At 42.3% G+C, this 15,751-nt stretch overlaps 1 long non-coding RNA gene across 1 annotated transcript; it reads left to right on the forward strand.

Annotated features, from left to right (window-relative positions):
* Window positions 1-6,823: 6,823 nt before the first annotated feature.
* LOC116439563 lies at window positions 6,824-15,575 on the forward strand. The gene is made up of 3 exons (XR_004238195.1): window positions 6,824-7,004; window positions 13,502-13,660; window positions 15,378-15,575. It is a non-coding gene; the product is annotated as an uncharacterized LOC116439563 (long non-coding RNA).
* The last annotated feature ends 176 nt before the right edge of the window (window positions 15,576-15,751 follow it).

A 15,751-nucleotide genomic window follows, 5' to 3' on the forward strand; every position in this document is an offset into this window, starting at 1 on the left:
TGGATTCTCCTATCAGCTCTCTAATGTCAGATTTGGGTAACATTTTTATCTGCGATTTCTTGTCTTTTGCTCTTCTCTCCCCATTCTGTTAATATCCATCTCTGAAAAGGTTTGCTTAACTCAGCTGAGAATATTTGGGGTTCATTTTAAAAAAGGGTTATGAAAAGGAGGCAAATCTACAAATTCATGTGATTCTGACTACAGTAACATTTATGATACTGAGTTTCATTGGGCAATTTATCTAAAGCTGCTTCCAGATGATGAACCATTATTTAAAGGAAGAAGGCAAAAAATCAGTAAGGAAGCCATGGACATCTTAGATTAGAGTAGTTCCATTTTAAAGAGGCACTTTTAGTAAAATCTAGTTTCTTCCCAAGATCAGAAATATTAATGGATGCTTCATTTCACTCCCTGCCTATTTTGTAATGATTTTTTAAACTCCTGATGCTGAGAAAAATCTGCATGTGAGAAGCAAGGAGGAAGTACTGACTTACAATTTTGCAGATAAATGAGCTTCAGATAAAGGCAACCAAAAAACCTGATCGTCTGTAACCCCCATCTACAGACACTGTTCAAATCTCCTTTATATCATCTTCAGATAAAAGCTTAAAAATAACATAGTAGATATCAGTGGCATATTTAGGAGCATTGTTGCTCACCAATGACACAACATAAATTATCTACAGGACAACTTGGTCAGCCAGCTCTAGTTTGGATTCACAGAGAGTTAAAAGTCTGCCCAGTCAGTTGCAGAAAGGATTCAGCCCTTTCACAGCTGTGAAATGGTTGATGAGATGGTTGTTATCTAATCTGATATCTAGCATAACACAGGCTGTGGGGCTTCCCTGGATTGATGTTTACTCAATTAGACCATAATCTTAATGAAAAAGCAATACCCAGGCACTATTTTATGGTAGCTCTAGCTACTTCTCACACTGAGCAGCCAGATATGAGCCCCCAGGTTTTTCATCTGTAATGCTCTCAGGTTAACTGCGGGTGTAACTTGAGAGTTACCTAAATCGTTGGCACTTGCTTAATGGTGATGAATCCCTGTGATGTGGAGCTACTCAGCTGCTGGGTAACACCAGCAGTTTAACTGTGGCCACACAAATGGACATCTCCCTTGGCTGGGATGAGAACTGCTCCACCAGCTGCAATTGTTGAACAAGAACGTTTGTCTCAAAATTAGCCTTTTACATTTCACTAGCAGGTTCCTTTACATTATTTGCTGTTAAACTCATCTACAGTCCACACTAATCAATGCAATTACCTGGGTTTTCTGTAAGTGCAAACCTCTTTTCCCACTCACTTGGAGCAAAGGGAGCACACTGCATTTAGGAGGAGTCTGCCTTTGTGGAGCTGCTGAATCCTGCTCTGAAGATGTTTGCAGATGCCAGAAAGGTGACCGAGACAAGAAAATCAGAACTGCAGGGAATTCACATTTTTCTTTATTTATGGGTTTTATGATTCTAACCTCTATTTACATGCCTTACCTTTCTGGTTTCTTCCTTCACTGTCTTCTGGAAAAGGTGCATGTAATCAGATGGTCTGGTAGGTGGCACCATGGAATAGAAGGATGTGGTATGGCAGGATGGTGTGATGTATGTGGGGTGTGAGGACCTGCTGGCTGGCTCTTGTCCTGTTTCCTTTGCATGTTTGTTTTCTGTTACCCAATAATGGAATGGCGTTTGTGAGGAACAAGCTCAGAATGAGAACATTAATTACTTATTGGTGCCTCCTAGGGAGGATCAGATGAGCAGGAGGGGACAGGGTGAGAAGCTGGTTGGTACCCAGGCAGGGAAATAGTGGGTGCTGTTGAGCCAGACAGGTTCAGGTCTCTAGGCTGCATTTCCACGGAAGTTCAGTTGGGAAATAAAACACATTGCTACATCTCTGAACAGAACTGCAGTAGGTGAGAGAGCCTGAGGGTTTGAGTCAGCCACATGGCAAGAGGGGTAAGAGAAGCCTGAGTCAAATACTCTAGCTGAGCTTTTTAAAGCCCTTGTACTCCTAGTATGAAAATCAAGGCACAAACTCTTTGCTTTCCTTAACTCACTGCCACAGCTGGGTGAGCTGGAACAACAACTTTATTGTATTCAAATGCATTTGTGGTCTCATTTGTATCTCTTTTCCTATTACTGTGGGGTACCAGGACAGCTGTGAGACAGTACAATCTCTCCTTTAATCAGCCTTGTTCCAAGGGAGGCCTGGGAACTGCAAGGTCACAGATGCTGGCCTGTGAAACTGCTGAATGAACCGGGCAGCAGCAGGTCTGTTTACACAGAAAGCTGGTACACAAACAGCTGGCAGAGCACAGTGAGGAGAGACAAAATGCAGGCCCTCTGCTCCAGCCCAGAACCAAGATCAAATGTGCTTTCTAAACAAGCTCTGTAATAGATCTCCCAGATGTTGAGAACCAGATGTTTAAGGATCTTCCTATTCCAAATGGAGGCTGGACCCTGAGCTAGGCACCCACCTTCCCTGTACACAACATTTCAGAGGACTCAAATGATCCAAAATGCCAAAAGGTAAAGCAAGAGTTGGGAAGCGTCTTGTAATGAACCAGCAAGAAGTTCTAGGGACACACATTTTTAAAAATATTGCCTTTCAGGGATTTCATTGCCTTGCTTTACTTAAGTCCATAGCTCAGAGGCTTCCCTTCAGCCCAGCTGTCTTTGCAACTCATCATTGTTTTAGACGAGGGAAAGTGGTTGAGGTTGTTGTGATAGGGCATATTGCATGGGATCTAACTCACTGATTGCCCATCCCCGCTGATTTTGAGTAATTTCAGTGTCCCAGTGTGTTCAGGTCTTCAGTGCCGTGAGTAGTACAGTGCCCAGGAGCAAGTAAGAAGTCCTGCTCATGTGGCTGCACTTGTGTGCCACCAGCTGAGAAGGTGAGCCAGCCCTGGCACCTGGGCCACCATGCTGAGCCCCCCTGGCCTGGTAGCCTGCTGCACAGCTCATGTACCCAGGATGCAGAGGACCTGTTGTGAATTCCCTCCTTACTCTGAAGTGTTAAATGAGTACAACCAGCATGTCTGGGTTCTAGATAACTTGTAATAATGCCACGATTTGCCAATCTTCCTACAGCTGGCTGCTTCAACTGTCAAGCAGCCAAGGATTATGGAGTGCTGAGGCGGAAGACATAAATGCCATATCTGGTGTGGTACAGTGGCAGGTAGGAAGGAGACGGATTTTATTCCACCAAACTACCTTAACATGCAAAATACAAGTCAGAGTCTTTCTTGCTTTCTTTAGGCACATGACTAGTTGTCTTTGGCTGCGTTATTTTGGATTCAAGTATTCTGATGTCTTATAAAGAGCTGAGAAATCTACTACCAGACCTGACTGAGCTGTTCACTTGACCCTCAAAGCTGTGTGAGTGGGACAAAGGAGAAGTACATGACAAAGATTAGCAAGAACTACAACCTGTACACTTTGAATCTCTGAAGGGGATTTTTTTCCTCCTTCATTCAAAGCTGAGAGGACCTGAGGCGTCAGCTCAAATGCTTCTATTTTAAGCAGGCTGTGTGTGATAAGCAAGCAGCAAATGTGCTGTTAAATGTGGAATTTGCAGAAAGGGTGTGTGTAGTGTGCCCTGCAGCTGCTGCCAGGAGAGATCTGTTGGCTACAGCAGTGCGGTCAGGTATCCCAAAGGATACTCACCAGTCACTCAAGTGTTACCTTTTTATAGGACGTATTTTGGGAGCTTTGCCTCTCCTTGCCTCCTGCATCATCATGGCTCTTGGAAAGGAGCCATCTCCAGCTGCTTTCCACCAGCTTGGTGAGGGGGGCATGGGGCAGCGTGGGGGTCCTGCTGCTGCGCTGCTGTGAAAGCCAGAGTGGGCTGTGCTTTCACTTTCTCCCTGGCTTATGTCAGCCAAAGGTAAAGTGCCCCATAAAGAGAGAGCATGTGCATTTGTGGAGTAGCACAAAGGGCTCTCTGGGCTGCAGTGTAATCCAAAGAACAGATCCATAACAGATGAGCCACAGGGCACAGAGCTGACCAAAGCTTTAGGCAGAAGTGTGCCAGTAAAGCACATAGAATACAAGTGGGAGGGTGAGTGCACTTTTACTTAATTCAACAAACTATCTTATCTGGTGTCCGGGAAAGCAGTTCTTATGTAGCTACAGCTGCTACATGTCTTCATATATCATCTGTGAACAGCATTAAAAGCTGTCCAAGGCCAGCCACCCACAACAATTACTGTCCAAAAGCCCACAGAACAGTCAAGATGTTAGAAACACTTTGAAACACTACATTAAGCAGGGGTTTTTTTCTGTGATTTAAGGAAGTCACTCATTTACCTACCAGGGTACTGATTTCAAGGGAGAAACAAAACTGGCAGAAAACACTGAGAAGTGTCTGAGCAGTATCTGAGCTATTTCTGAGTATACTGAAATTCTGCATTAAAAATCATAGATCGTGTTTGTTTTCTATTATCGTCATATTTATTACAGATATTATGTTTGTATTTGCAAGTCTAATGTTTTCTGGTATGGCATTCCAGACTATAGGAACATGTGCAGTGTAACAAAACCCCCTAAACTGGTGAAGAACTGTGTGAGAAGTTCCTGAGATATTGCTCAGGGCTCCTGCTCCGAGGTAGGCACCAGTGCCTGCCAGGACACCCATGCATAGAGTCTCAAAAATGAACTTTTTTTTCCCTTCTTTGTCCACCCGGTGGTGCTAAAACACCACGAGGCCCTTTCTGGCATTTTCTCACCCGTCTGCGTCAGGCAGAGTGTCTGTGCACTGTGTGATCCTCAAGTCACCTCTTAAAAAAATTATCTCTGCAGATTCAAGGGCCAGGAAACCAAATTAGCGCCCTGGATCTGTGCTTTGTACCCTGTTGCTATGTTTCCAATGGAAGAGAGATAAGACTTGTCATGCCTAATTACATAGGATGAGATTAGATAATCCAATCTTTTTTCTCTAATGTTGATTATAATTTAATTCATTTCAGATTCTGTGTTAATTTCAGAGAAAAAGTGAATGAAGCATGGTCTCTACTTTTGTTTTCAAAAAGAGTTGACAGAGAAGAATTGACTGCTAGGAAGAATTGGTGGGGAAATATTTTCTTTTTCTGTTAACCAACTGATACCAAAAAAAAAGGGTGAAAATGCCCAAAGTTTAATCTATGATACCCAGTTCTCTTCAGTTTCATTTAAACTAATGTGCAGTTGAGCTGAATCTCAGCATTCAGCAGAGAGCCAACTGTGTGGAGTGGCACACTATGAGAAGGATTGGGATTTGAACTGCCAGGAATGTTTCCTAGTCCTAATTTTCAGATTCAACACTCAAAAAATGGCAAGAATGACTGAAGGGGAGGACTCTCTGAAGTTAAAGTCCTTGAGGGAAAACCTTTATAGCATGTGATGTGACTACAGAAGGTGGGCTTAGATTGGATATTAGGAAGAAATTCTTTCCTGTGAGTGTGGTGACACACTGAAACAGGTTGCCCAGAAAACTTGTGGATGACACATCCCTGGAAGCATTCAAAGCTGGGTTAGTGGTGGTTTGAGCAACGTGGTCTAGTGGAAGGTGTCCCTGGCCATGGCAGCAGGGCTGGAAGTAAATAATCTTGAAGATCCCTTCAGCCTAAGCCTTTCTATGATTCTATGAATTCTTGTAATAGAACTCTGTATAGAAAAGTGCAATAGTACCTCTAAACTCTGGTATGATGAAAAAACTCCAGGCATCCTCAGCACTTGGCACACGGGTGATTAAATCCTTGCAGATAATGCTGTACTTTGTTCTCCCTCTTTATACGAATTTTTACCTCATCAACTTCCTGTGACAGGAAGCAGCCTTGGAGGTTCATTGCCTGAGTCACAGCCTATGACCTGCTGATTTGCACAGGCCTTTTAATCAAATTCTGTGTGGAGAGCCCAAGAACCATCTTCTGCTCCAGGAATGTGGCCATGTGGCAGGGACATGACCTGCCCAGGTTGTCCTTTGAACTGGATACCACACTGATGCATGTGGGTGACACCGAGTCAGGCAGTGCCTGTGCTCTGCCCAGGTTGGATCTCTTCCAGTTCACAGGCTGCCCAGGAAACACAGGTTTACCTAAATCCTGGCTTCTCCTGTGCTGCAAGTCAATAAGGTCCTGTAAATTCTCTTTCAGGGACAGAGACTGTTTGCAGCTCCCTTTTGGGGTGCAGATGGGGGAGGCATGGCCTTGTGGGTTCCCCTGTGGCTGGGTGCAGGAGGTGATGGGGAATGCCAAGGGGGAGGCAAATCTGGCTGTGTTGCTTCCCTCTCTTCACAACAGCCTTCCATTGAGGTGTGCGGCCTGTAGCACTTAGGATGACTGTAGCTACCCCAAGGAACCTCAGGGATGGCCTTTGTCTGCTGAATATCCTTCTGTTGCAATAGCAGATATTCACCATAGAAACACTCCAGCTATGCAGCAGTGGTGTGCATTGCTCCCCTGAGTCCTTGGCTCCATGGGCTGGAGAGATCCACATTCAGTCCATGAATTCTCACATCCCTTCAGACTCAAAGATGATTCCCACAAACTTTGAGGGTAATGCTGTCAAATATCCTGCCCTCTGGAAAGTTTGTTTACCAGAAATTGATCTGAAACCTCACTGAGGATTCCACTGAAGCCTCTTTGGCAATAAAATGCCACCATCACACTGTATGATAGATCATACTCTGGAAAACACAGCCCTTGGTGGAAGCAGCCAGATAATTTTGATTATCTTCACTATTTGTTTGTGAAATCTGGCCCCATGCCATACTTCGTAAGTATGTCAAAACTTTCTGTGTGCTTGAACTTGCCTGTGGACTGCTCAGCTTTCCAAAATCCTGATGTGTGAAATGCACTGCTGTGCTCTTCTGCAGGACCACCCTCCTGATGAGCTGTTCATCCCTACGCCCTCTCTTCCCTCTGGTTGCCCCAACAGCAGTCACCTCCTGCATTTTGTTTCACCTACAGAATGAGGATGAGATGGCCAAACTACTGCTAATGTGAAATGCAGCTGCCGCGACTGGTGAGTACCTGGATTTTCAAGTTCAGATGTAGCAGTGGGGACAGTGCCCTTAGCTGCAGGGAGGATTAGCCCAACTCAAGAGAAGATGCTCACTGCTCAGAAAAGGCTATTTGGAACCAGTGCATGTGGCTACCCAAACTAGGCCTCCTGGGCTGATGTTTCCTGAGCTGAGGCCTGCCAAATGGACACCTACAGATAGTGTCTGCCTAGGAATGTGTTATTGCCATAGCTCATTATGTGTAATTGCACCAGTAAAACAATGACCCTTTCCTGATTAGTTTCTAAAAACACCCCACCCCAAAACACTGCTTTAAAAAAGAAACAAAAACCCCCTAACCTGTGTTCTGTTCTCTTGCCCTAAAAGGAAGAATTTTAGTTTTGTTTCTCTGCAGTTTTTAATCAAATCCTGTCCTTGATGAAACAAAAGTGAAAAATGGACAGAAACAATAAGAAAAAAGTATTTGAAGAGCTGCTGTGGTTACTCATAATTTCCTGCTATAGAATTTCTTGTATTTTCTGTGGTTCCTAGAAATGGCAGAAGAGCACAGGTCTGGTTTGTGAGATCAGCTGTTGCATTCCTACCTTTGCTACATAAATCATGCACTAAAAAACATGTATATCTGGAACAATCATTGACTCATTTATCCTTTTCCCTTGTCTTCTGATTTTATTTATGTTTGCCTCCTAATGATGTTACAAAAATGTGAGACTTTGGAACAGTCTCCCTAGTTCCTTAACACTCTCACCTCCTCAGTACTCAACAGACAGAAAAAGGCACTTTGGGGTGGTGCATGTAATCCATTTAAAATGTCTATTTTAGGATTTAATACAAAAACACATCCTAAAAGCATGTTTTTCTTTTCATTTGACTAGAAAGATTGACCAGCTCAGATATAAATATCTATTCTATAGCCCTTATATATTTTACTAGATGATCCTCTCTTGCCAACTGCATCATTGTAACCTTTGTCCCTCTCTTGCCTCACATTCAGATTCCGCACCCTTTTTTGGTGTTTCCCGAGAGTTTTGTTGGTCAGCAGCTCTTTTGTTTTCAGAGTTGCTACAGCATGCCTGCCTTCTATAGCTCACTGCAGTGCCTGCCATAGTGTTATGTTACAGAAGACAAACATGCATTGCTTTGCAGAGACTTGGGTTTTGTTCAGCTATTTATTGAACAGAAGAAATTGGTTTACAATGAATTTTTTTCCTTATCTTTGTCTATGAAAAAGCCATAGTCTTTCTCTCTGAGGCTGGGCAAGTACACTGTAATGTGGGAGGCCTGACAACCTGCGAACAATGCAGCTGACAACTTGTCAGCTGAAGAGTACTTGTGTGTAATAACTAAAGGGACAAAACAACGTTTGACAAACAGGATATTGTATAAATGTGCTCATTTTCTGTGTGCAGGAGATTAGCATTGGGTAGAGAGGAGCTGACTGGAGGGGGAAAGAGATGTGAAAGGACAGAAACAAAAGAACAGTGCTCACAATCACTAAGTATATGTATTTCAGTCTATAAAGTCTTGGCCCACAGGACTACATATCTGGATGCAGGATTGAGCAGCTTCGTATGTACATGCAAAGTTCCACTTTAAAAGAAATAAATTTTTTAATTACTCCATAGGAGCCAGCAGAAGGGAAATCACTGTGGTAACACGGAAGTATGCTGCATCTTTTATAGCAATTGCTGCATTTTGAGAAACGCAGCCTCAGAAGCTGTAACCTCATGAACTGCTTAGGCATGAATACCACTATTGTTTCCAAGTAAGAAAAACAAAACCACAAAAAACAGAAACTCCTACAGTCCTGGGCCAATGCCAAACTCTTGTATATACTTTCAGTGGAAGATAACCTGCTTAATTTTGGAAATGTTCCCACAGTAGCTTATTTTGCACTTGTAACTGTGTGGCCAAGTGAAGGAGACAGTGTTCTGGAGACCTACAGTATGTGTTTGACAAAGTTCAGACACAAGCCATGTTCCTAGTTAGAAATACATTCAAAACTGTATTAGGAAGAGCTTTGAGATAGGATAAAAGTTACTTTTCTTTAAAATCAAACTAAGGAAGTCATAAGGAAGTGGCAAGAGGCCAGTATCAAGCCTCAAGACACTGGTACTTTATTCAGACCCTTGCATTTGTACTTCTCAATGTGCAGGTGGTGCTAGAAATCACGCTGTGTGTTTAAGGCTTCAACACATTTGATATTGAGACTTCTTCTGTGCCAGTGCTTAGATGGTAATTTAATCTCCACTATTGCAGAGCCTGAAGGGAGCACAGCACCTTGTGTCTCAAAACTGGTGGTCTAGTCTGTTTTAAATATGTGCTTTGTCCTCAGAGCAGGGTAAAATCCATCTCATGTCAACTTATGACATTAATGTTTTTTAAAGTAGTGACTTAAAGCCTCATAGGCTGGGGCTTAATTTTCCATATGCTGTACAAGCACATTTTATCAGGTTTTTCTTTTTGTTCAAAACATGTTCATATTGTCTTGTGTGTCAGGAATGGGGTGCTTTGTTTCTTGACTCTTGCACAGTGGAAGGATGGGACAATCTTACTTGGGCCCTTCTCTTCACATTCTTTGATCTTTGTGATCTTCAGGACAGTGCTTTTTCAGCTGGAAAAGGTCTTTCTCTGCTGAAATAACTCAACAGAGAACAAAGGACCCTTTGCTTCCCCAAGGCTACTGTACCCTCTGTCTCAGCAGCACTGTGGAGTAATGAACACAGCATTTAACTCCTGCTTCCCAAGGCAGCTGTGCTCGCGGCCACTCTGAATTCCTGACTCAAGAATGTAGAATGTTTCAATTTGCACGCAAACTTCTTTTTCCCCAGAAATCTGTGTTCATAAGGACTGGAGTGACTTTTTGGATTATCACAATTAGTAACACTGAACTTCAGATAATAGGCCCAGATTATTGTAATAGAGGTTGAGATGGTTTTCATTACATAAAGAGATTATCTGATACCAGGAATGTCTGGTACCGGCTGGTACTGGGAGAGATGGATTTTAGGTCAGTGCAGCTACTGGTGGATGCTAAATTAAGCCCTGTCAGTATATTCTTTGTTTTCTGAATCTGAGGTGGTCCTTCTGAATAAGTATACCAGGAAGAGAACAATTTTTCTTGCTAGTCCACTAAAAAAAACCAAGTGAGTATTCAGCATGACATCTAGTGTCATTTTAGCCTGATTTTGGCATCTCATTCATGCAATCATTTTTTTGTATAAGAATGTAACTGTCTGTCCACTCCATCCCAATAGCTTTTCAATTCTCTGAATAATTTAACAGCAAATCTGTCAAAATTTGACAGCAAATTCCAGCTTCTAGAAACCCAGTGTTCTAACTTCGCCATAAATAGATATTTATATTCACTCAATTGGCACTTGTTGTTCCTCACACTAATGCCCTTCCTGTTCATGTATCCAGTGGGTACTGGTATGTAGGTTAATAATCAATTTGTAGCTACTAGCCAAAAAACACTAGCTTAACCCCTTATCAAAGACTCATCACTCTTCTTCTGTTTCTACTATGTTTTCCCTCTAATATATTCTCATGAAAATATTACAATTTAGAGTAAAGTCTAAAAGAAACTTTTTTCAGTAGTGCATGCTACATTACTTTTAATTTATTTATTCCTGTAAGTAGTAAGAAGTGAAAGTGAAAGCATTTTCAGTACAACTATGATTCCTCTTATTTCTCAAAATATTCTTAAGAAACATGGTACTGTGCAGTAGAATACAAAAATGGAAAGCTCAGCTTCTCTCAGGCTGCAGTTTTAGTACCATTTGGCACCAGGATTAACCTAAGCAGCCCTCACTCCTGTCATTTAACCCTGTGTCTGCTACAACTGCTTGTGCCATCGTTGTTCAAGCAGAGCTGATTTATGACTTGTTCAGTTTGCATGCAGGGGCTGGGGGTTTTTTGGTCTTGCTGTAAATCACAAATCGGTTCCCCACAAGCTGCATTGGGAACTCAGGCACAGAGATCAGATTTCTGGTTTTGCTTACAGAATTAGGGACTTATTTTGCACGTTGCAACAGAAGGCTTAAGCTCCTCTTTGTATGTGGGTTTGCAGAAGTTAGTGTGTTCCCATGTGTTTATGTGCCATTTGAAGCTGTGATGTAGATACTTTGGGAAACTTCATCTTGTATCTGTAGCCTCTGAGTGGATGATTTAATTTCTGAGGCATTTGGCTTTTTAAAAAGAACTCTTTGTCAAGGCAATCACCTATTTTCTAGGTAAAGTGTGATGGAATCACATTTAGCATGATTGACAAATTACTTGTATCTTCCTGAGCCTAGCAGCAGTCGTGGTAGAAAACCTCCAGTGTAATCCTCAGGAAATTAAACAGTGTCACACCTGATTCTCTTTCAGTTGAAGGAGTACTGACATAAAAAAATTCTCCAAGAACATGAATAGCAACAGCTAGTTCAACTAAAGCAAATTAAACACCTTAGGAAGGTTTTAAAATCTGCTGAGAGATGATGAGGAATAAATGAGAGAAATCAGATCTAGAGAAATTACTCTGACAGCAGGAACTAACTTGGAGTCAAAGCAGACAACCTGCTGTTTAGAAAGACAACTCCTTTGGAAAAAAACCAGGAATGTGGAGCTTTGAATTGACAAAATTTGAAGCAGTTGAATAGAACCCTTTGATTTCCTTGATATATAGGTGGTCCTTTTTCCACCTGAATGCGGTTTATTTTAGTCCAGTCATCTCTGCTTTGGCATTCTTCATGCTCCTATCTCCTGCTGAATGTATGTTTGTTATACCACCAGGAGAACAAAATGGTATTCCTAGAAGCAGACAAAAACACTTAGAAAAGTGAGCAGATTCTCCAATCTAAACAGATAATTGAACTCAACATCTACCAAGATCTTCTTGCAGCTCATTCTGATTATTTTTTATCTTCCAAGTAAATATTAATGAGAGTTTCTGACTGATTTAAAAGCCTCAACTTGCGCAGTGTGGCTTTGATAAGTTCTTGAGACTATTCATGGCTAATGGGAGAATTTATCTGAGCACTAAATGTGAGAAAGCCCACAACTGATTTAGGTAAACCTGAACTTTTGTACTCGTGATCCTTTGTGTAGGAGGATGTGGAAAAGAAAACTCTTGTCTGTGTGCAAAGGGAATGGAAACTTTGCAGACTGTGAATGCACTGACCTTCAGAAAGGGAGCAGCAAGATTTTTTTTTTTCTTGAACATTTAGGGTTATCACAATGAGTCATGGATGCCCTTAATATCTAAATATTGTATTTGTCCCTTGGGATTTTTTCTTTTTTTTTTTTTTGCTACATGCCCAAATGCAATTTAAAAAGCTTCATTTAAAAAAAGAAATAAAGTAATCATTATTGCTGGTGTAGATGTAGGTGCCCTTGTCACTGAAACTATGGGAAAAACAGAAACTCTCCAACAACATCTTTTCAGTGTTAGAGAATCAAGGCATTACTTTATTCTGGCCAGCATGTGCAACAGAAATTATTTCATCCACATATGCCCGGGTTGTGCAGTGAAAATAATTCCTTCACACATGGTTCTTTACCAGACTTTTCCCATATTTATACATAAAAACTCCAAAGAAATTCACGTTCATTGGTCTTAAATTACACAACTCTTAGTATTCCATCTCCTATTGGTTATTGATCCCTTTGATGCTAATCTGGTCCTCGATCTTTGATTCTCTTATCGATCTGTCCCTAGGTATCTCTGGCCGAACCAGCAGTTAGTGTTCCTTAGTGTTCACTTATCTCCTGTGCATCTTCTGGCTAATCCCAATCTGTGGATGCTAAACTCACCAGGCCTCTCCCGGTGAAGACAGTTTTTGAAAAGAAAAACTTCAATTCCCCTCCCCCTGGGCAAAAGCGAACAAACCTGTGACTAAATTTACAAATAAAAAAATAAATTAAAAGTTTCTGTGTTTAGTCAAAACGAAGTGGGCAGTTTGCACCCACACAGATTATCAAAACATAGCTTGTCTGATCTCATGTTTACAGGATGTCAGAACTACTCTGCTCTTGGGACTTGGCTTCATTTGTAAATTGAATAGATAATGCAACTTTTATCTACAGCTGGTATTTTTTGCCTCAAGTTGGCTTTTCCCAAGTTTTCCTTAATATTCTTTTTTTCCATATTTCTCTCATCATTATCTTCCCCTTATGTCCTGAAGGAGTTGAGGAATTCCTTCCAAAGCTTTTGTGGAACCCTATCACCATCTTAGGTCAGTTTATAAGACGAAACCTCTTCACTGCTCGAATGGGGGTTGATGCTTACAGTGAAGCCAACACTATGGAGTTCAGAATAAGCAGGTCATGTTCCATGGAGCCATTTGATACCTTTGGAAAGCTGAAAAATACCAGTGATAAAATCAGTAATAACTGGTTTTATTTTTCATACAGGTTTTACAGCGGGGTTTAGATTTGTGGGAGAGTGGGTACAGGAGTCAGTAGCAACAGAAAGGCAAATAACAATGTGTGTTTCCTCCATCTCTCCTCTTCATAGATGTTTAGAGGTGTGTTACAGAGGCACCACTAAAGCCAAATGTTTTAACGTTGTGGAAGGTGGTAAACTGCAGAATGCATCAGAGAAGGATGGCAGCGTGAGGAGACTGACATTCAGCAGGCCTTTCAGAGAAGACTTCTGGACTTGCAGTTACATCAGGTACTTCAAGGGCTGGCTCTGTTACTTGGTGTGATAAAACACTCATGCTGCAGGGTCACTGCTTTCCATCTCCAGAAATTTGGCCTCTAACCTTTGCTATTTCAGACAACAATACCATGAGGTATTTTCATAAACACTGGTAATGTGGCAGTGGCACTTTTATTAGCACTTTGGCCTCTGCGGTTTCCTTTGGTTGAGGACAGCTTTATCTGAATGCTGCCTTCTCCCCCTCTATCCAGAGCTAAGAGTTGGCAAAGCAGAGTGCCTTGTTTGCCCCTCACTGGTTTTTAGGTCAGGACTGTGACCTTAGAAGGTTGCTGCAATTGGTGAAAGGGCTGGAATAAGAAACAGTCCTAGTTCTCAGTCTCATGGCCTGAGAACCAAAGCCAAAGCATTTAGCTTGGGTAGGGCTTAAGCACCACTACTGTCCTCTTACTCTGCCTCTGGAGAGTTACCCTGGCCCCAGGCTGAAGCCACACACAGAACGCTAATGATAATACACTGTTCCTCAGGAATTTCAGTTCTAAGAAGAACTCTTAAGTTGCATTCTTACTTCATGTCCTTTGCGTAAAGGACTATCCATCATTGCAGCTAAGTGGGGAAAGTTCCCTCTTACCTCTTTCTCTGAAAAGTGAAGAAATTACTGGGAATGAGGGGCTGCTGCTACACTGAATGAGGCAAAGCAAGCAGCAAAAGCCTGACAGCTCAGGGCAGCTACACCTCTTTTTCTGCTATCACAAGCATTTTAGCCTGCTTTTTATTTTCTCCCCCTCCCTTCCTCCATTGCGACATGAGGCTGTCAAGCACAAAGGGTGAACCTGAAACTGGCTGCCTTGAGGCCTGGGAGGGGAGGAAATAGTTTATATTGCCAGATTAGCAGGAGGCCAAGGGTACAGAGGGGCAAGGGCAGATAGTGGCTGGGGGTGGAGAGGCATAAGGGAGGGAGGGAGGGAGGGATGCAGGAGAGTTAAGGAGGAACACTGGGTTAACTAGTCTTGGGAGAATGTGCGGTAAGAAGTCAAGAATCTGTTACAATAGATCAATACAACTTCATCTGGGGAGTCCTGTTTGAAGTTCTGAAACTGGGGATAACCAGTCAAAGTAAATCTTTAAGCACTTGCAATTAAAGCCTCACACAAATAGAGAGCTCAGTTCCTTGTGTGACATTGAACAGTTCCCTATGTCAAACAAAACTCTAAATACCACACCTCCTCACTCTTCACATAAGGTATTTGAAGGGCTGGCTCCATTTTTGAACCTTCTCTTCCCCGTGTCAGTAAGCTTCCTTAAAACAATGTCAGAGATCTGACAACCATTTTAAAATTTAAAAGGAAGTTTTTAACTTTCTTTTTTTCTGCAACTGCTGCAAAGCCAATGTTTCTCTATCATTATGTGATGTTAAATAGTGTTACAGTAGAAGCTCTACCGTACTAGATGTCGCTGCCGCAGTTCAAATTTGACAGATAGTATTGTTACATATGATAAATGTCATCACATATGGCAGGAAATTTGAAAGAGTTTTAGAAAATATATGAATGAGTCTCTTGCAAACTCATCTTACTGGAACTCTGATACAGAAAATTACCCACTAGTGTCATAATGCTGTTACACTTCCTTTATTTTTACTCTTCAGTTCTCAGTTGTGTAAACACCCTACTACTCATCTGTCATCACAAAACGGGGGCTTTTTAAAATCTCGTCTGGTGTTTGTTCATAGGAAATGCCAGACCATGACTGTGCTGGGACATTTTGAGCTTTTGGTCAGCGTTCTGGTAGGTGCTGTGGAACTTTTTCAGATTTCGATATGCAGAGATACTGTCTTAAACCCCTCCGTGGAAATTTATGGTCTTATTTTGTCTTCCTCTTGTTCTTTCCCCGTGACTTTCAGTGACCAAAGTCTTTCGTCGGTCATGTTGTTTCCTCTCTGGCAGACTGCAGCTGCCTATATTAGGAAGTGCGGCCGAGCAACTGTGTTGTACGCTGGTGTCGAGGGTGAAACCGCGGGGTTTGCGGAGAGCTCGGCCCTCGCCGCCCGTCCAGAGGAGCGGAGCTGCGTGTGCGGCCCGTGCCGTGGGAGCGCGGTGCCGGCAC

The sequence above is a fragment of the Corvus moneduloides genome, chromosome 2 (genome assembly GCF_009650955.1).
Source record: "Corvus moneduloides isolate bCorMon1 chromosome 2, bCorMon1.pri, whole genome shotgun sequence".
NCBI lineage: Eukaryota > Metazoa > Chordata > Aves > Passeriformes > Corvidae > Corvus > Corvus moneduloides.